This window comes from Euprymna scolopes, chromosome 32 (assembly GCF_053919585.1).
Source record: "Euprymna scolopes isolate OS-2025 chromosome 32, ASM5391958v1, whole genome shotgun sequence".
In the NCBI taxonomy this organism is placed as follows: Eukaryota; Metazoa; Mollusca; class Cephalopoda; order Sepiida; family Sepiolidae; genus Euprymna; species Euprymna scolopes.
The window spans coordinates 1,760,082-1,782,425 of NC_136513.1; positions in this window are offsets into that span (position 1 = coordinate 1,760,082).

The following is a 22,344-nucleotide window of genomic DNA, read 5'->3' on the forward strand; positions in this document are numbered from 1 at the left end:
CCAACAAAATTTAGTACAACTTAATGGCTTTACTCATCATCATGTCATTAAATAATCCGATTAACACATTATTCATGTAAATGTTGGATATATTGTAAGATTTGTGAGGTCAGTTTTAAAACAGAAATCCAACTTCAAAAGATTTAGGACTTTCTAGGTTTCAATAGTCAGTAAATTACCACCAATAAAAGCACATTTACAAACCCACACTGTATATTGCAGAATTTATTAGATTTCATTTGATTTTTGTTTGACTTTGATGATTGCATGAAGTTTGACGTACAAACATAGACGCAAACACACGGCGAACCTTATAAATTGCTTATTTCTCTTTCAGCAATATTAAAAAGGGAAACGTTTATAAGCTAATTTCGCTAGCCTTATTGAAAAAATACCAAATATTTAGTATAAAAATGATGTAAACCTGCCTTTAAAATCAATATAGGAAGCAAGGAAAATAGAAAACAGAAACAAAAAAACTCAGAATTTTAATTAGTTTAGATATTCTTGTTTTTAATATTCGCATACGTATGTTTAAAACAATTTCGTTTTTGAAACATTTCAGTTGATTTATAGAATAAAAATTGTATGCGTTATATAAAACTAGTTAAATTAACGTTAAGATTGTTAATTAATTTTTGCTAACTAACTAACTAACGCACTTACCAGATTTTACTAATACTGGTATGATTAGTAATCGCTACCCACTCGCTTTATCACTTTAATATATATATATATATATATATATATATATATATATATATATATATATATATATATACATGCGAAAAATATGGTTGTTAAAATGTTGGTACTTATACAGAAAATCAGATTGTTGTGCGCCTTAATCGGTTGCTTAAGATGTGCATATTTGTAGAAATATAATTTTCTCCTAGGCACTTATTTTTCTTTTAAATACATTTTTATAATACTTAAATCAACATCACACATACGTATATATATATATATATATATATATATATATATATACATATATATATATATATCTGTATATATATATCTGTATATATATATATCTGTATATATATATGTATATATATATATATATGTATATATATATATATATATATATATATTGGTGTATATATTGTAAGGAAGAATAAATATGACCTCAGATACTTCGATGTGATTTTAATCAATTTATAAGAAGACAGTTTATTAGTATACATTAATTATGTTTATTTTTGTAAGTCGTATTTTTATATGCTTTACTAGGTATTATGTATATATATATATATGTATATAAATATATATATATATATATATATATACTAGCAAAAGTACCCGTCGTTTCCTGGTTCAAAAACAGCCTACAGAAAATGGACTCTGATTTATGAAAGTATGATAGGTTACGAAAAGGAAGGTTTGGTAATTTGGGTTGAATTTGGGGGTATCAAAACCAAAGAAAAATATGATGAAAGTAAAAATAAAATAGATACACCCCATAATTTATTATACCATACCTGTTCACATTGAACCACTTATCACAATATTCTGTTGATCTATATTAAGAAACTTAGTTAAACTTTGTGATATATTTCCATTTCATGGAGGTCAGGTGCGAACGAACACCCCATAATTTTATTATACCATATTTCCTCAAACTGAAACATAATTATCAAAGTATACTTACGCAGATAGGTATGAAAAGTCTTTATTAAAGTTTGTGCCTATTTCCATTCTATGGGGGTCAGTTGCGAACGCAGACCGCACAATTTGATTATACCATCCCTATTTAAGTTAAAACATATTATCAAAGAATTATTATGTACATCTATATCAAAAGCACTTGTAAGTGTTTTTTTTAATTTTTAAATTTTTTATTTCCATACTTTGCGGATCAGGCGCGAACGCAACCCCACAATTTTAATGAACCACCGTTCTGCCAGATCAAACATACCCATTCCTGTGTCTCGATACATCTTCTATCATTATATTTAATCAGTTATTCAAAGTAGTCAACAATAAAGGAGCATATTCGTGACCCCCCACACACACATACATTCAGTTTTATATTATACGGAGGATAAAAATATCTTGAAAGTTGCATACTAGCAAATAATAAAACTATGATACATTATAATAAAATATCTGCACCATAAGCATTCTTAAAACTTAGTATTAATGAAATGTATAATATATATATATATATATATATATATATATATATATATATATATATATATGTATATATATATATATTCCAGTGGTGAAAAAACCAGACTAGAGTGCTCAATGTGTAGTCAGAGCAGTATATAGGAAATTTATTACTGTGAGTCCAGAATGAGTTTACAAATGGTTTCAGCTAGAGGATAATCCTCAAAGAGAGGAAAAAATCAAAATAGCGTCGTCAGAATTCATAGATGGACTAAGTTATAAAGTCTAATAAGAATGGAAAAATCGTAGATAAAGGGGAGTTAGAAAAGAAGGGGGAGTGGTACAGAGAGGACGTTGGAATTTAAAGTAGTAGGGGTTATAATTAAATATTAATTATGTGTAAATTCTTATATACGTTTTTTTTTAGATTATAACGGTTTAAACTTAAACGCTACTTTTATTTATAACGGCATAAGTAGCAGTTAATTTAAAGGATCACCATGGCAACAGGTTGGAGAGTTAATGTTAGTGAAGGAACGGGTAGAAAATGCGGTTTAAAGTGTTTTAGCCGGCCAGGGAGAGATTGAAAGATATTTATTGTTTATAAAATCGAAAAAAAAAGAAAAGGAAAAATAAGTTAATGAATTATACTTTACAGGTGTATTTTGATAGTATAATGATAGGTAAGAGTATCAGTAAGTAAATAAAATGAATTAAAAATTAAAATATTAATAAATAATAGTTAATGGTAAGTAAATAAAATACACACACACACATAAATACACATACACGCGTACACCTGTACAAAGTACGGAGACACATAAATGGGGGGGCACATGCTTAAGTAAATTAAAAAAAATCAGATACGTAAACATAAAAATAAATAAACACATATACATACATATACATGCATACATATACATACACACACATACACACATGCATATATATATGCATATATAAATACATACATACACACATACACACATACACACACATATATATATATATATATATATATATATATATATATATATATATATATATATATATATATATATAAATTAGCCGGGCAGATAGAAATTATACGTTACAGGTTTATTTTAATGAAATAAAATAGGTGAAAGCGTAAGTATGTAACTTAAATAGACGATTAATAAAATTAAGGAAAAAATATTTTTAATAAGTAACACACAAATACAAGCACACGCATACATATGTACAACAAATGCACATACGTAAATAGGGAAGAGCAGATGCCTGAGTACATATACATATATATATATATATATATATATATATATATACATATAAACACACATACACAAACATAAATATACATATACATATATATATATATATATGCGCACATACACAGACACGTAAAAATACACGCATATATACATATATAAACATATATATATAAATAAGGCGTAGCACAAACTCATCTAACTCCAGCATTTTTAACCTACACAAACCCTTCTTTGAAAATGCTTTAAAGGAATCGGGATATTCCAACCCTAATTTTACATACTTGGACCCTAATAAACCCAACAATACAAATAGGAATAACAGATCCCGCAAAGTCCTCTGGTTAAACCCTCCCTATAATAATATGATAAAAACTAAATTAGGTAAAAAATTCTTCATGCTTCTTAATCACCACTTCCCCCTTGTAATATTCTGCATAATTTTTTTAATAAGAACACTATTAAGCTTAGCTACAGTTGCACAACTAATCTAGAAAATAAAATAAAAAAAACACACCAATAAAATACTAAATAACCACAACTATAATAACAATGGTCAAAATAACTGTAACTGCCTTAACACACCCCAATGCCCGCTCCAACAAAATTGTCTCTCAAGAAATGTGGTTTACAAAGCAACTATTGCCCCTGCTGAAGACCCACAAAACAAAAACATTTACATTGGCCTCTCAAGCACCACTTTCAAAGACAGATTTATAGTGCACAAATGCTTCCTAAATAACCCTAACCACCCCAATAGTACTTCATTAACTAACCACTATCTACTACTTACCCGAAGCAACCTCACCCCAATTATTTGCTGGGAAATTCTGAATAGAGCTAGTACCTGTAAATCACTAAACTCCCCATGTTATTTATGCTTAACTGAAAAATTACTGATTACTAATTTTAGAGATAGAGATAAACTTCTAAATAAAAAAAACTGAAACCTCACTTAATTGTAAACATTATAAATCCCACCTCTTAAGCAACTTCTCACCCTTCTCGTAATAACTATAACCCACCCCTAAAATCTAACATTAACGAACTACACACACCCTATTTACAACCGAAACTATATAGTTCCCCATTCATTCTAATAGAACCCCCACAGAACCCCCACCTATTTATCCCACCATTTTTAGCTGCATCTCTCTTTGCCTAACTCATTTTTATACCCCCCCATTTGCCTTAATCACTCCTTATGTCATTATTTAAAGGTTCTCGCCTCATAGTTTCTTATTGGCTATTTCCATGGTTAGGTCTCGATTTCTAATATTTCAATTACGTAGTTATCACAATTGGTATCCTCTGACTTTCCTCTCGGTCTATTATCTACTTGTTAACAACTAATCATTTTGCTTACCTTCTACTTTAATTAATTATTTAATTTACCATCTACATATAATATATACTATATATTTTTCTCTTATATTTACCTCTTACTAATTCTCTCTATAATAATTATCATATTTTTAACACGAAGCTTATTTACATATATTTACGTATTTGTGTTTGTACATATACTCAAGCACATGCTCCTCCCCCATTGATGTGTGCACATATTTTGTACATGTGTACTCATGTGTATGGATTTGTGTGTTTTTGTTATCTACTTATTATTAACATTTTATTAATAATTATATTAATTTGTATTATTTAATTAACTTACTGATATCCTTACTTATTTTTACTTTATTAAAATAAACCTATAACGTATAAATCACCCATTTACCCTTCTATTTCCCCTTTTCTTTCTTTCAACTTAACGCCCGACAATTCAACAAATTATTAATAATAAATTAAAAAACAAAAAAATATTAATAATAAATTAAAAAACAAAAAAATTAATTTTTTCAATCTCTCCCTGCCCAGCTAATTTATATATATATATATATATATATATATATATATATATATATATATATATATATATATATATATATATATATATATATATATATATATATCTTCTACATGTGTATTTGTGTGTATGTGTATTTGTATTTCTGTGTGTATGTGTTTTATTCGCTTATTATAAATATCTCCCTAATAATTTTATTAATCTATTATTATTTGATTAACTTACTGATATTCTTTCCTATTTCTATATTATTAAAATAAACTTGTAACTTATAATTCATTAATTTATATTTTTCCTTCTCTCTTTCTTTCAACTACAACGCCCGAAAATTTAAAAATCATTTATAATTTTTTTTTTCAATTTCTCCCCCCCACCTAATTTATTTATATATGTGTATGTGTGTATGCGTATATATATGTATATGTATGTGTATGTGCAAGTGTGTGCATTTGCATGTATGTGTATTTATATATATGTTTATATATGTATATATGCGTGTATTTTTACGTATCTGTGTATGTGCGCATATGTATATACATGTGTATATGTATATATATGTTTGTGTATGGGTATGTGTGTTTATATGTATATATATATATATATATATATATATATATATATATATATGTACTCAGGCATGTGCTCTTCCCCATTTACGTATGTGCATTTGTTGTACATATGTATGCGTGTGCTTGTATTTGTGTGTTACTTATGAAAAATATTTTTTCCTTAATTTTATTAATCGTCTATGTAAGTTACTTACTTACGCTTTCACCTATTTTATTTTATTTTATTAAAATAAACCTGTAACGTATAATTTCTATCTGCCCGGCTAATTTATATATATATATATATATATATATATATATATATATACATATGTGTGTGTGTATATATATATATATGTATGTGCATGTATGTATGCATATTTTTATATATACGTATGTGTGTATGTGTGTATATATGTATTTATATATGCATATATATGCATGTGTGTATGTGTATGTATGTATATGTATGCATGTATATGTATGTATATGTGTTTATTTATTTTTATGTTTACGTATCTGATTTTTTTTAATTTACTTAAGCATGTGCCCCCCCATTTATGTGTCTCCGTACTTTGTACAGGTGTACGCGTGTATGTGTATTTATGTGTGTGTGTGCGTATTTTATTTACTTACCATTAACTATTATTTATTAATATTTTAATTTTTAATTTATTTTATTGACTTACTGATACTCTTACCTATCATTATACTATCAAAATACACCTGTAAAGTATAATTCATTAACTTATTTTTCCTTTTCTTTTTTTTTCGATTTTATAAACAATAAATATCTTTCAATCTCTCCCCGGCCGGCTAAATCACTTTAAACCGCATTTTCAACCCGTTCCTTCACTAACATTAACTCTCCAACCTGTTGCCATGGTGATCCTTTAAATTAACTGTTACTTATTCCGTTATAAATAAAAGTAGCGTATTTTAAGTTTAAACCGTTATAAACTAAAAGAAACTTATATAAGAATTTACACATAATTAATATTTAATTATAACCCCTATCTTATTTCATACACTCCTACTACTTTAAATTCCAACGTCCTCTCTGTACCACTCCCCCATCTTTTCTAACTCCCCTTTATCTACGATTTTTCCATTCTTATTTGACTTTATAACTTAGTCCATCTATGAATTCTGACGATGCTAGTTTGATTTTTTCCTCTCTTTGAGGATTATCCTCTAGCTGAAACCATTTGTAAACTCATTCTGGACTCACAGTAATAAATTTCCTATATACTGCTCTGACTACACATTGAGCACTCTAGTCCGGTTTTTTCACCACTGGTAAATATATATATATATATATATATATATATATATATATATATATATATATATATATATATTATACATTTCATTAATACTAAGTTTTAAGAATGCTTATGGTGCAGATATTTTATTATAATGTATCATAGTTTTATTATTTGCTAGTATGCAACTTTCAAGATATTTTTATCCTCCGTTTAGCACAATGAACATATTAAAATTTATATATTTTATAAATAGTGGTAAAGTTTTCCATTTAAGTGGTATGAAAAACATTTATACAAATATAACATTTATAAAAGGGCAATTAGATCTAATAGATGTTCATTTATAATTAAGCATGTAGATACATTTTTCTCATCTACCAAAGCACACGTAGGACTGCCCATGTTTAGATGACTTTTTGTCTATTGACTGGGGTTTTCTTTGGATCTTCCAGACTTTGCTATAGATCTTTGTGTCTTTTTAACGTCTTCATGACATTTCTGCATGTTATTTTTATTCATTTGTTTGGCATTCATAGAATATATTAATTCTTCTGAAATTACCCAAAAATACTGATATTTATCTACTAATTTAAATGAATTTTAATGTTTATCTATTTATTCGACTAAATACGAAAATTGTAACTTGCGTTAAAATAAACATATTAATGTGATGTACGTTATTTCCAATTCTGTTTTTGATATACGAACTGTTTCATTTAGTAAATAATATCTGCGGTTACATTATGTAACTATAAAATACATTCTTTAACTCATAGATATGAAAGCCTAATTGTTTTCAGATAAAAATTAAAGGATATTTTTATACAATTTTGGCAGAAATATTTGTTGGCAGCATTTAGAGCTTTCTCCAATCTACCCTTGTTTTCTCTAGGCTAGACACTATCACTGAAACTGTGCATTCACGTCATGTTTTTATTTTTACTTAACTTGAAAATATTATTGTCCTAGAAAATATATTGTCTCGATTAGTTAAATTAAAAAAACGATGATATTTGTCCTTTTCGATTATTGAATATAAAACGCTGATGAGTTGTGATACAGCAAAACTGTACTTTATGTGGATGGCAATATTTTAAGCCCCACCTTTTCTTTAAGTAGTCCAATTTCATATTAGTATTTGACCTGCTAGTTATCTAGCTTTTATACAAAACTCCGTTTGTTTGTTCATGAATAAACAAGTAGGTCGACCACGGTAAAAGCGGGGGGGAGGGGATCTATATGTATATATGAATGGATATTTAATGAGATCGTTTACGAGAAACAATCCCATGTGCATGAAGTTAGAACTGCTACTATCAACTATATGGTTGAAAGTTCAATCACGTGCAAGGGATGGACGCGAATCGCGCCATATTAGTGAGCTGTGATACAGCGAATCAGTAATGTATGTTAATGACTATATTTGAAGCCCCCCTTCATTGGGTAGAGTACTTTCGTATACGGATTTCACCCGTTGTTTTATTAGGGTTCTTGCAACGCTCTCTGTTTTTTGTAAATAATTAAACAAGAAGATCGAGCACTGTAAAAGCGATGGGCGGATGTCTATATAAATGGTTGAAAATGTTGAATGGTATAAATGTTAAATGGTATAAATTGCATTTTTCAGATCGTTTACGAGCATCGATCACGTGGGGCTGATGTAAGAAATGCCGACTGTGAACTAAATTGTTGTAGGTTAAATCCCGGGCTAAGAGTGCTAGCTAATCTAGCAGTACTAATGAACTGTAAAACAACGAAACAGTACAGTGAATAGATGAGAAAGAGAAAGATAAAAGAAAAAAACAAATTATGTGTTCATCACTGTTTCGTCTTTAGTGCGAGACTTCTTCTGGATGAATGAAATTAAATAAAGTGAACACCAGTATACATATTTGTTCTATTTAAGAAACGAAAAGGGTCGTTGGAAAATTAAAAGAAAAAAAACGAGTGCATACCGTTGTTACTCTATGTAATATGTTTTACATCACGACATATAGCCGTTTATATATTCAAAAAGATACGACGCAATTCATATTTTCTATGGAAAAATAAAACAATGTTTGTTTACTTTTTTCACTTAAAATTATAACAAAGATAACACCGTATTGTTACAATAGGTGGTTGTTTCTTTTTTTTGTTTTTCGTTATATTTGTTTATCTGGTAATTTTATTATATTTAAATGTTTTCTTCAGTATTTTCTTTGAATAGCTTTGTTATGATACGAAAATCGACGCGCTCTGCGAAAGCCGACGGTTGACGTTATGTTCCAAGCAAAGCCGAGCGGTCAAAGAGTTACGTCTGGTCCAATTTCTGCAGAACTACCTTATATATATATATATATATATATATATATATATATATATATATATATATATATATATATATATATATATATATATATACTAGCAAGAGTACCCGTCGTTTACTGGGTTCAAAAACAGCTGAAAAAAATATTTGTCGCCAAAATTACAACAACCGCTATAATCACCAATAAAATTAATTACATAAAAATATATAAAATATTAACTACATAAGACTCAATTTTTTTAATTCATAGTAATATATTACAAATACAATATTTAAATGCATTATAAGATAATATTTATTTCTAACTAATTTTAACATGATAACATACAGATAGTTTTAAAACTTAGTATATAAACTTTTTTTATTTATCTTTTAATAGACTTACTTTCCATTGACTCAATTAACTATATGACGCGCGTTTAATCTCCATTTTCTTTCCCTTCTCTTTCTCAGAGATTCTAGACAAATGAAACCATATGACAGGCAGCGGATTGTAACTCTCTTCTTTTTTTCTTCTTCTCTTTCCCTTACGCGCTGTTTATTTTATTTCCTTATCTCTATATCCGTATATTTCTCCCTATTCTTCCTAGGTTAGTAAACGCGTGTCAAGGTATTTACGTGTAAGAACATGCATATTTAGGAGCGTGTGTATGTGTGTGTATGTGTGTGTGTTGCGTGTGTGTTTGTGTGTGTCTGTTGTTACGTCGAGCTACCGGACAGCCGTTATAAGTATAATAATGTTTTTGTTGTTTTTTTAAAAAATCCCTCCCACCCTCTCTATAAAATGTATTTAGTGGATTGCTACTACCACCCCCTCTGGTTTTTTGACGGTCGAGACCCGATTCTTTTTCTTTCTTTATTTCAGTATCAAAAATGTAATTGTCTAGTTTAGATGCTTGAAAATACCATAAGGTTGAAATAAATTATTGCATCGACAATTATGGTATTTCCGCGTTATATTTTTTATATATTATATATATATATATATATATATATATATATATATATATATATATATATATACGCACACAAGTAAAAATGAAAAACTTACGGGCAAACCAGGATCTGAGACTCGAACATTATAAGCAAACCTGGAGCTGAAACTTATGAGCAAACCTGGACCTGAGACTCGAACATTATAAGCAAGGTTCAGAAAAAGATTTAGAATTGGAATGTTAAAATTTCGCTATTGTTAAATTTCATATCAAATAGTTAAATATTGTTTGTATTCTAAAAGGAATTAATTGTTCATTCTTTTATGAAAACGAAATTAGAAAAGTAATCTAAAAAAGAATGAACGACACACATTTAAAATATATTGTAAAAAATAGGGTAGGTTGAAAATAGGTTAGTTTAAAATTCTTTGTTTGCAGAAGTATGTTTTGGACAAACATGTTCTTAGCCATGTGAGTTGGTCACGTTTTGGAACCACACATCTGACGTCATAGCAAAAGGGGAATTGTCAATAATAGGAGTTAGGATTAGCAGATTAGAAGAGTCGGTAGTCGGCAGTCGAGCAGAGAGAGCAGAACAGTTGAGTTCGCTAGTCAGAGAGAGAGAGAGAGAGTGAGAGGGAGAGACAGACAGACAGAGTTGGAGTCAGGGTCCTTTGAAAGCGAAGGAAAGAACATTAACCTATGTAGATCCCGAATTTGAATGACTGCCGTCATCATCATTTCGACCGGTCAAATGAACTAAAGAACATCATAGATGTTTTTACCTGATGTCTTCGTTTCGTCATTCAATAATTGAAGGTAATGTGTTAATAATCTTAATATGAACTTTGTATAACCCCTTTCAAGTAATGTGTCCATCATAAGTGTAAAAAGAACATTAATGCATATCCCTCTAATAATGAATTCTCTCTCTCGCACACTGTTATTTAATGTCTCCTCCCCACATCATTGTTATATACATATATATCCGCCGTCTCTGGTGAATGTGAACGTCCCCATCATATATCTTTTAATATGAACTCAGCGTCATCCTGTCGGTATGAGTGTTTCCATGCAACATATACGTTGTTTTGGTGCCCGTGATCATTTTAATTCGGCAAGAGTAAAAAAAAAAACGAACCATACCACGGAAACACAACGTAAGGGTCCATTGAAGAAAAAACGATATAACGAGAAATAAAATACAAAATACAAAAAACAAACAAAAATGCTAGACGAAACAAAACAATAATTAAGAAGAAAAAATACACACATACACACAATGAAAAAAGGTAAAGCATACGTTATAACATGAAAAAAAAAACATGGCGATATGCCGCAAAAGAAAAACAAAGAATAGTAGTAGATATGAATGGAAAAATAAGAGACAGTTGTAAAAACAAGCGCGTAATTCATTGATAAATGAATTGTTTGTTTTAAAAATATATACACGAGTAATGAAATTTAGGTCATAATTATTATTTGTGGCAAAGCTGACTTTGTTGAATTATGCAGTAAATCAAAATATATTTCCAAAGTCGCATGTACATGTTCATAGCTGAACTTTTCAGTTTTTCATGTGTCTTTGTTTTGTTTTTGTTTTTGTTTTTGAAAAAACGACAAATTTATTTGACAGATTTTGTTAAATCTTTTGTTACAGAGATTTTTTTTTTTTAAGTTATAACTGGTGATCGTAGTTTTGTGTAAATCATAGTTAAATGAATTAATGTATTTTTTGAATCTTTTTATGATGTTGAACAAATATTGTAAATTTTCTTAAATGTATGTATAATGTTATTGAATTTAAACGTCAGGAATTCAAAGTCATAATTAGGTAGACGAATTAAAATGAAAAAAAAAACAAGTCATATAAAATAAAATCAAATGATAATTGAGACAAATGGTTGGCCTAGAAATACGTTAGAATTTAAGAGAGGGGAAAAATAGACAATTACGTAAACGGGTATTTTCAGAGGTTTTTTTTCGGGCGTGATAAGCCAAAAGAAAGAAATTTTCTTTTTGATAATTGCTTTTTGTTATTTTTTTGAATGTCCATAAACATCTTTCGCAAGAAGTGTAGCTTGCTAGGTAATAGCATTAGATATGCCCCTGTTAGAAAAATAAATAGAATCTGCGGGATTGGGTTCTTATAAAGCATGCTGCAAATGACGACAAGTACAATTAGAAGTATTGGCTCAATAAATTAAAATGGCAGGCGGTGAAGAATACGAGAATTCCTTAGGGTACCGAAGGGACTATAAGGGTTAGTACCACGGGCAAATCACATATAGCATTAAGAAGGGAGAGAAATGTAAAATATACCGTAAGTACGGAGGAAGATATAACCTTATATTTTTATAGAGTTATGGATGCGAGATATCTCTGCTGGAATCTTGGACGCCCTGATGAAAAGAAAAAAAAAGAAAAATCACAGAAATCTGGGCCATAGTTAGAATTTAGTGCGCATATAGCATACAATAAACACATTTAAAATATATTGTAAAAAATAGGGTAGGTTAAAAAATAGGTTAGTTGAGAATTCTTTGTTTTCAGAAGTGTATTTTGGACAAACATGCGCTTAGCCAGGTAAGGGTCACATTTTGGAACCACACATCTGATGTCATATCAAAAAGGGCATTATCAATAATAGGAGCAAGGATTAGAAGTCGAGCAGAGGAGGCAGAACAGTTGAGTTTGCTAGTCAGAGAGAGAGAGAGAGAGAGAGAGAGAGAGAGAGAGAGAGAGTTGGAGTCAGGGTTCTTTTCAAGCGAAGGAAAGAACATTAAACTATGTAGATTCCAAATTTGAATTCCTGGTGTCTTCATCATTTCGACGATTTTTGTAACTGTTGTCTTCGTGTCGTCATTCAACAATTGAAGGTAATGTTTTAATCATCTTAATATGAGCTTTGTATAACCCTTTTCAAGTAATCTGTCCCTTCTCCATCATAAGTAATGAGTGCATCCCTATGCGTAAAAAGAACAGTAATACACGTCCCTTCAACAGTGAATTCTCTCTCTCACACTGTTATAAAATGTCTCCTCCCCACATCATTGTTATATATATGTCCGCCGTGTCTCGTCGATATATGATCCCCAATACGATCCAAGCTATAAGGCATCTTGTCTATTCGCACTTATCTAGTAGAAGTCGAATCTTTTCAATTGAGCTTTTACGACTATGTTTGTTAGAGGCAGTATATTTTGACACCCGCATATCTTTTGGAGAGAGTTTACCTTACTTGCAATTTTGCGGTTTTAGTTTGCTTTGTTCTATGTCATGTTATTTTCTATCATTTTGTTTATTTTGCAGTTTTCACATAGGCAATTCATGTTTGAACTCATAGATGGTTTATACGCATTCGAATGTTTTCCTTTCAATTTCAGCTCTCAGCATTGCCGTCTTTTGTATAATCTCAGTTTGCACTTGATTCTTATTCATTTTTCTATTTTCACAAGTTCTTCGCGATTGTTTGCACTATTTCTGCATATATTGGTATTATTTTTTTTCTTAATTTTCTATATTCCATTCAGGAACATGACAATTTCCGCATATTTTTTTCGTTTCCCATCTCTTACTCTTTAATTTCTGGTTGCGTGGACAGAAAATTCAACAACTTGAGCGTTTTTCGTTGTTGTTTCATTTACATTATTATGATGTATGGTGTCATTTTTAGATTTCATATTTCTGTTTGTACCCGTAACCTCCTCAAGTATCTTTAATTATTGTTTTTGTTTATTACTGTATCCGATTTGCGCGTGTGTCATATGTCTATATGTTCGGAGTGCACCTGTTTGGAGAGTTCTATATTGACTGCTGTCCTCACGTACTCCTGCTTCTTCTCGTATATATTTAGGGTCACTATTCTGTATTCACTTATACGTTGGTGACAGTTTTGTCAGTTTTTCCATAGAGTCCATTTCCATTTTATTTATTTTAGTTTTAATGCGTTTCGCAAAAATACGTTGTTCTGTACAGCTGTCTATGAAGATCATATCTACTTTTAATTGATCCTTTTCTTAGTTATGTTAGATGTTTTTCTGAATCGCTTCTCTTTTTCTTCTTTATAGAACACACATTATGCTTTTTCTCTTTATCCCTTTCTTTCCTAGACGTTTTATTTCTGGTTTCATTGTAAGCTTCTAATTAATCTTTCTCTCTTTTTATTTACACCCTTTTAAAAGTATTTTTGCGTTTTCTAAACAATCTTCAAAACTAATACGGTTTTCCCATTTGGTTTCTGTTCTAGTAGGATCGATCAGAATCATGTTTTTCAGGTGACATGCATTGTGCAGGGATTTCCTCTATTTTTGACTGGAAGAGCCTATGTTCTTTATGAATTATCTAACATCTTATCATTGATATTGGACATGGGTTCATTATTTGTTATACTGTGCACATTTGCGTCTAACGTTTTATCGTTCTTTTCATGAACTATTTTCTAATCTTCTCTTTCCCGATTACAGATCATATGGAATTATATCGGGTTCAATGATACTACTTCTCAGAAAAATCACAGTAGTTCTTTTCAAATGAATGTAAATATTTAGTTTTAAAATAACCCTCCCCATGTTACCTACATATTTTAAGAATTAGTTAAAATAAATATCAATTATGAATAAAAATAATCAGCATTAGAAAAAGTTTATAAGTATGTAAGTAATGAAAGCAAAATACAATTAATAAATATTGGAACGTTTTACTATATTAACATATGTGAAAATTCACTTAATTAAAACAAGAAACTATATAAAATGTAGGCAAGTGAAAAGATTAATTATACATTATATTCAACCTAGATAAATCACATTGTGACATACTTTTTTAATGTTGATTAGGTATAGAATGATCTGGAGAATGGGAAATATTAATAATCTTTTATTGAAAATCGGTCGCACCTTATTTGATTTAATTAAGGTCGAACTCATGGATTACTACTAACGGCGATTTCTTTTTATTATTCAGGTAATGCCTGAATCCTACTTAAAATATCTCCTGCATAATTTTGAGTTGATTGTATCTTGTAAATAGTAAAAACATGTTCACCACAATTTCGAATGTTTTGGCCCTCATTATGAAATTTTTAACTTAGGTACATTTCACAGTATATGCGTCAAATAATGAAAGAAAGAATGTTTAATAAACATCTGAGTTTGCAGTCTAATTTTGTATATATTAACATAGTAAATTTAATCTAAATTAATATTGTGTTTAATATTATTAAATGGTGAACAGATCACTACGTTTCTGTTCGGTTTTAGATTTAAAATAGGTAACTGCGTCTATAAATGTTCAACACAAATAGAAAATTTAAAAATAATATAAAAAGTAATAAATAACAATATAAATAATAATACTTTATATAATAATATATTATGAGTGGAAAGTTGTCTTACTACAACTATTAAATTAGCCATTGTTCTAATTGAGGTTCTTCGTTTGAATAATTTCCGAATATAGATTGATTGCTCAGTGAATAATAGCACAATTTATAATCAATTGGATCAATATATTTGTTTTTGCACAGCGAGCGCTTTCGACTGGAACCTTCTCCATCATTCTCAGACAGACTACATAATTTGCGTTCATAAAATTACTTTTTTTAATTACGTTTAGTAATGCATGTGTTAAAATCGATACATTTAAAAATATGTGTTTTATATTACATGTATTGAAGCTTATATATTTGTCATTGTAACGTGTGAGTGTATTCAATTAACAGTTGGGCACTCTTTTAGCAGAGGAAGGTTAATATTAATATTTATATAGCGTTAAATTACAGTTACAATACAGTTTATATATATTATCAAAAATTAATGAATCTAATCATGTTATTATGTTCCGACTACATTTATAATTTATATTATTTATTTGAGGGTGTTTCTCTTTCATATATAGTGCTTCTAGAATTTTAATCTCTTTACATTAGTAACTCTGTTTGAATTAGTATCGCTCTGTAAGATCGAGCTAAATTGTAACACATGTAATATGAAATGAAATAAAAAAATAACAACATAATTTTAAGAGCTTGAATGACATAATCTGCCTGAGGATGACAGAAATGTTCCTCGCTATGATTCAACCCATACAAATCACAGAAGTTGTTGTATATATATATATATATATATATATATATATATATATATATATATATATATATATATATATATATATCGAGGGCTTATCAAGCTGCTGTGCTGTATCAGTGTTTTCAATGTAGATAGCGGTAGTAAATGATTTACTCTGATACCTGTTTTATTGCAATCGTGATCAGCCGTCAATGACATTTTCTAAATACTACAGAACTGGTCCCGAAAGTAAAGGCCATTATAATGCTGTGCATTAAAAAATTAATGCTTTCCTTTATATGTGAAATATTTATTATATACAATAGAATATGGTGTACGAAACATGGGCATATATAAAGTACATACGATGATTTTACTCAAATGTTAATGTGGAAATGGTATCGTAAAAGTTGCAGTTTGAGTAGATAATTTATTTTTTTATTTTTTTTTTCGATAAAGAAACCCGTTATTAAGAGAATATTCTCGAACAATAAAGTAAACAGAATTATCAATTTCTGTCATCTATAAATATAAAAGCGAAAATGTGTGTATGTATGTTCGCTTTTTGTGTATGTCCGAGAAATGCTTCTTTCTGAGAAGCGATCGGGCGACTCACTTCCTCTTAAAACTTTTTATATCACGTCTACATGATAATATCTACGAGTTAACAACCATGGTGGCCTGTCTATTTAATTTTCCCGACTTTGAAAAGATAAATATTCAACATTTTTTCGCTCGTCGCATGTGGATTAGGCTTTCTCGTATAATAAAAGGGGAACTAATTCTGACGGCATTTTTCCAGCCGCTTTTTTCACCTCTTCCTTTGGGGAGGGGACCGGAAGACAGTAGGCGCTCCAGTTGACGTTTAGCGAGTAAGTAGGGAGTGACCCCTTACTAACCCGCCTCCATAGGCATTTTGTTTAATTGTTTTATTTTTCTTTCTTTTTGGGTATTTTTTTCCCCTCCCCTTCATCTCACCCCCCATATATATATATATATATATATATATATATATATATATATATATATATATATATATATATATATATAAACCCTCCTTGTTTTATGCAGGTATATTTTTGTCTGGTTAGCTGTAAATATTAAAAAAACCTTCCTTGTTTGTACATATATATTTTTGTTTTGTTGATTGTAAATATTTAATTTTTTCTCTTTTTCAATCAGCATGAATGTCGCCCGCCATCCAGTAAGCTGAGGAGCTTATTTTAAGTAGGTTCTGGTAAGGATGTAGGCGGTTGTTTTAGTATGATAGTGGTTCTAGCATAGTTGTACCTAATAAAGTACTGGTTTATATAAGTCTAGCTTAGTTTAGCAAAGACCCCGTTTTCCTCCCCAATCCACCTTACTGGCCCTGGTACCTAAGCGCTTTCGAACCCCAAATGAGGCCTTGGCACTAGATAATGCCAAGGCCGGGGTCGAAAGGCTAAATAAATATTTTCCGGCCGCGTTTGTCAAGTTTAAGGGTTTTATTGTTTGGCCTCAAGGGACCGACCCCATTCTTTGGGTGAAGGGCCCTGAAGGCATTGTTTTGCTTTTTCTCTTAGTTACTACTTGTTATTAGTTTTTTTTTTGCGGATAGTCCAGTGTCTGGACCCAACTCCAGCAGCCGGCAGGGCTAAGGGGTACTGACGTGCCTTTTTAGGCGAAGGTCCCCTTAGTTCCAAATCGGCGGGTTGGGAAAGAGCACTTGGTCAACACCTAGAGGAAGCAGGCCTCTGACTTTTCACAATGGGGAACGCTCCTGGTGTAGCGTTTGAGAAGGGCTCAGGGAGTGCCGTCCCGAAGGGCACCCCCAGTTCGATATCGGAGTCCGTTGCGGTTGGTAGGGTGACCGCGAGGGTGCCCCCCCAAAGGCACCCCCAGTTCAAGAGCAGTACCCAGGGTCGCTGCCCCATCTGTGAGTTCCGTTGCGGTCGGTAGGGTGACGACGGCGAGGGTTGCCCCCCAAAGGGCACCCCTAGTTCGATACCGGTACCCGGGGTCGCTGCCGAATATGTGAGTCCCCCCCCAATGCAAACACCCACCCAGAACCAGTCAACAGCCGGTCCGCCCAGTCAAGCCGTGAAGACGGCGACAGATTGGGGATCCCAGGAAGGCCGGGAAAAGGATGCAAAGTACTATCATGAGCTCTTTAACAACAAGTACCCCGATTACGTCAAAGGGAAGTGGTGCTAGGGAGATTCTAGGAGATAAGGCAGAGATCAATCTCCCTGGTGACGTAAAAGAGAAAGGCCTGACCGGGATACGCAGGGATAGTATGGAAATATTAGACCAGCTGAAGGTCCCCTGACCCGTATGCGGTCAGAAGATATCATGCCACGTGAGAGATCCTTTTACCTACAAAGAGGACCTCACATGAAATCATTACAGGCTACAACTGATTATTTATCTAAAGGAAGAGCGAAAGTGACGATAATGGGCGTGCCGAGCTTTATTGAAGAGGACCAGCTGGGTGCAACACTAGCCCTATATGGAGAAGTAGATAAAATTCAGGCGGTAATAAGCCCCCGAAACGTAAAAGCCGGGAAATACAGAAATGAGATGCGGGCAGACAAGAAGGGGTTTTACGGCATCCCTTCGCAGCTGACGTATGAGGGCTGGCAGATGTCGGTAATCGTAGAGGGACGAAGGCCGCACTGCTGGCACTGTCAAAAACCGGAGCATATGCCTCACTTTTTCTCCGAGAAAAAACGTACCAGAAAAAACGGAGAAGGTCGTGACACCAGAGGAGACCGAGAAAAGGAAGGAGCCGGACAGAAGTGGAGGAGCCACCTGGAGCCAGGTTGCAACCAAAAAGGGGAAAGAACCGGCTTCACAATAACAACAACGAAGTGTGACGAGGGCGGTCAAGAGAAAACTCCGCGTGAGCTCCTCCGAATCTGAAGGGGAAGAGGAAGCGACTAAGACAGAGCCGACAGAAGAGAGAGAGAGAGAGAGAGAGAGAGAGGGAGAGAGAGAGAATGGGTAGAGAGCCTCCAACATCGATCCCTCACAAGGAAGCGCGGCTCATCCCTCCCCGAGTAAACACCCCCGAGGAGCAAAGCGAAGCTCCGTGCAAGGATGCACCAGCCTCAACCGAGGTATAAATGAAAGAAGCAGACATGAAAGAAGCAGAGAGCAAAAAGAAAGACCGTAAAGACCAACAAAAGGCGGACCCTAGAGAGTAAAAAACAAGAAAGTTTATTTTCTGGCAGGAGAGCGCCCCTGTGAAGTGAGTGCAGATGAGACGACCAGCGACATCAATGGTTGACAGAGGAAGTTTATAAAAAGCCTCGTCAACCCCCATAGACGTTCTGTTTAGTTGTTTTATTTTTCTTTCTTTTTGGGTGTTTTCTAGTTTGTGACCCCTTCCCCTCATCTCACCCCCATATATATATATATATATATATATATATATATATATATATATATATATATATATATGTATATATATATATATGTATATATATATATATATATATATATATATATATATATATATATATATATAACACTCCTTGTTTTGTACATATATATATTTTTTGGTTTACTGTAAATATTTAAAAAAAAAACTCCTTGTTTTATACATATATTGTAAATATTTACTTTTTTTCTCTTTTTCAATCAGAATGAATGTTGCCCGACATCCCGTAAGCTGGCGAGCTGTTGTTTTAAGTAGGTTCTGGTAAGAATGTAGGCGGTTGTTGTAGTATAATAGTCACTCTAGCATAGTGTTACCTAATAAAGTACTTGTTTTTTACAAGTCTAGCTTGGTTTAGCAAAGACCTTGTTTTCTCTCCCAACCCCCCTTACTGGCCCTGGTGCCTAAGGGCTTTCAGTAGATAATTCCAAGGCCTTGGCCGAAAGACTAAATAAATGTTTTTCCGGTCGCTTTGTCGGAGATCAAAGTGTAGTATATTGCCGCGAACTCCGCCAGTACTGGTCGTATGTCAGCGGAGTGACGGCTCGCATCGATCCTGAGCATCCTCGCCCAATTACTGTATCCAATGTTGTGGACAACGTGAGGCCGCCGTGGGACCGGGAAAGACAAATGGTCTATGTTACGATCCTGGCCGTGGCGAGAATGGTGATTTGGACGTCGCGTCTGCAAGGTTGCCGGGGGGGGGGGTGTTGTCTTTTTCTGATCAAGATCTGATCGCTTTCTTTAAACACCAACTACGGGTGAAGATCAGATGTGATAGAAGAAGGCTGCATCGCGCGGCATTTGACAGAAGATGGATATATGTTGCAAGTCTGTGTGTACGAAGAGGAGCCAAATTTGAATACGTGTTCCCCGCCTAGGTGTGGAACGCGCAGTTCTGTAAAGTAAAATTAAACAAGTAGCCTCTCAGCTAGCTGAGCGTTTGTTCCATCCCTCCCCGATTAGGAAGCCTCCAAGATCCCCATCCCCTCTTACCTGCAATTTTTGTTTTCACCCCCTCCTCTAAATTTTACCCATCTTGGAGAAAAAGAAATACAAACTAACCTCCATCCCTTACCCACAAAAATTTCTTTTCTCCATTCACCCCCATCTAGAGGGCATCCCCACCTAGAGACTGACCCGCAGAAGCGAGGTTCCTTTTACAAACCTAGTGGAACGGGCAGTCTATCAACTAGACGAGGTTGGGAGGGTCCTACTAATCACCTTTGTTTTTTCTTCTATTATATATTGTATTATGGTGAAAGAAGATACTAGCTGGGATAAACTTCTGACTTTGTTTAGTTCTGGAGTGACAAGGATGACCAACGACCCCCAAAATCCGACCCCCAAAATCCGACCCCCAAAATCCGACCCCCAAAATCCGACCCCCAAAATCCCCCATTTTGAGTTGGCCATGTGCCTAAGTTTTTTGTTCATCGTTGATTTTGACTGTATTTTTTAACATGAATAAAAGATTTAATATCTCAAAGTGTAGTATCTGTTCTCAGAGACTAACTGCAATCAACATCGCGTGTTCGGATTCCGGGGTCGCCACGCCATCCCTGAGTTGGAGATCGAGTTCAAGGTCGGTTTCGGTGATGGAACCTCCGAGGCGGGTACGGGCTCTGAGGCCGCCACCCCCAGTGGCTCGAGTATGGAGAATGTAACGGTCATAGATGCTGCCCATGGAGGGAGTGACTCCATGGAAAACACCTATGACTGTGGTGGCCGCAATTCGAAAGGAGGAGGTACAAATGTGGAAGCAGATGGAAGTGAATCCCCCGGACGCCAACCAACTGAGGAGGCCTACCGGAAGCACGTAAAGAAGAAGAGCAGGCGTCCAGTGAAGAGGTGGTCCGCCCTGAACGAGGATGCGTCGATGCCGCCACCAACGATGACACAGTCTGAAAGCGATATGCAGGTCAGCTAGTAAGAGCTAGATTAAAAAGTCTCCAACGAAGTCGTGAATGTTGACGCTGTTGAGCGTGGGGCCTCCTTAAGACGCGGTTCGGATGGATACATTCGAGAGGGGAAAACCCTGGAAGGACGCATTCTCGTATAGGCACGAGATATTTTCAATGGGTTTCGGTAATATTTGATGGAACGCTTCACCCAATTACCCAGACTCCGCGGCCAGGAGTTTGGTAGCTATTTAACTGGCTCGCCCCTCCTTACTGCAGTCCGAGCGGCTAGCTGCGAGGGGATGGTTACGGAGCGTGAGGCCGTTACTTCGTTGAAGCTGGTTTGCTAAAAAAATCTCCGGTGCTTAATGGTCTGCCCTACGAACTGTTCTTGAGGCTGTCGCCCATGTTTGTGCCCCTGCTAGCGGGCGTGTTTAACCTCTGGTTTGCGCAGGGCAGAATCCCTGGGCAGGAAACCAAAGGAGTGGTCACGCTTCTGAAGGAAGGAGAACGGCATGGCGGGGGGAATCTAGATGACTATTGCCCATCAATCTGCTTAACAGGGGTGCCTGCTGTCGCCTCTTTTGTATGTTCTGGCGTTGGAACGCTTCCTTTGCAAGGTAAGAGACGAGGCGACTAGACCAGTCCTGCGCGGCATAACTGGTG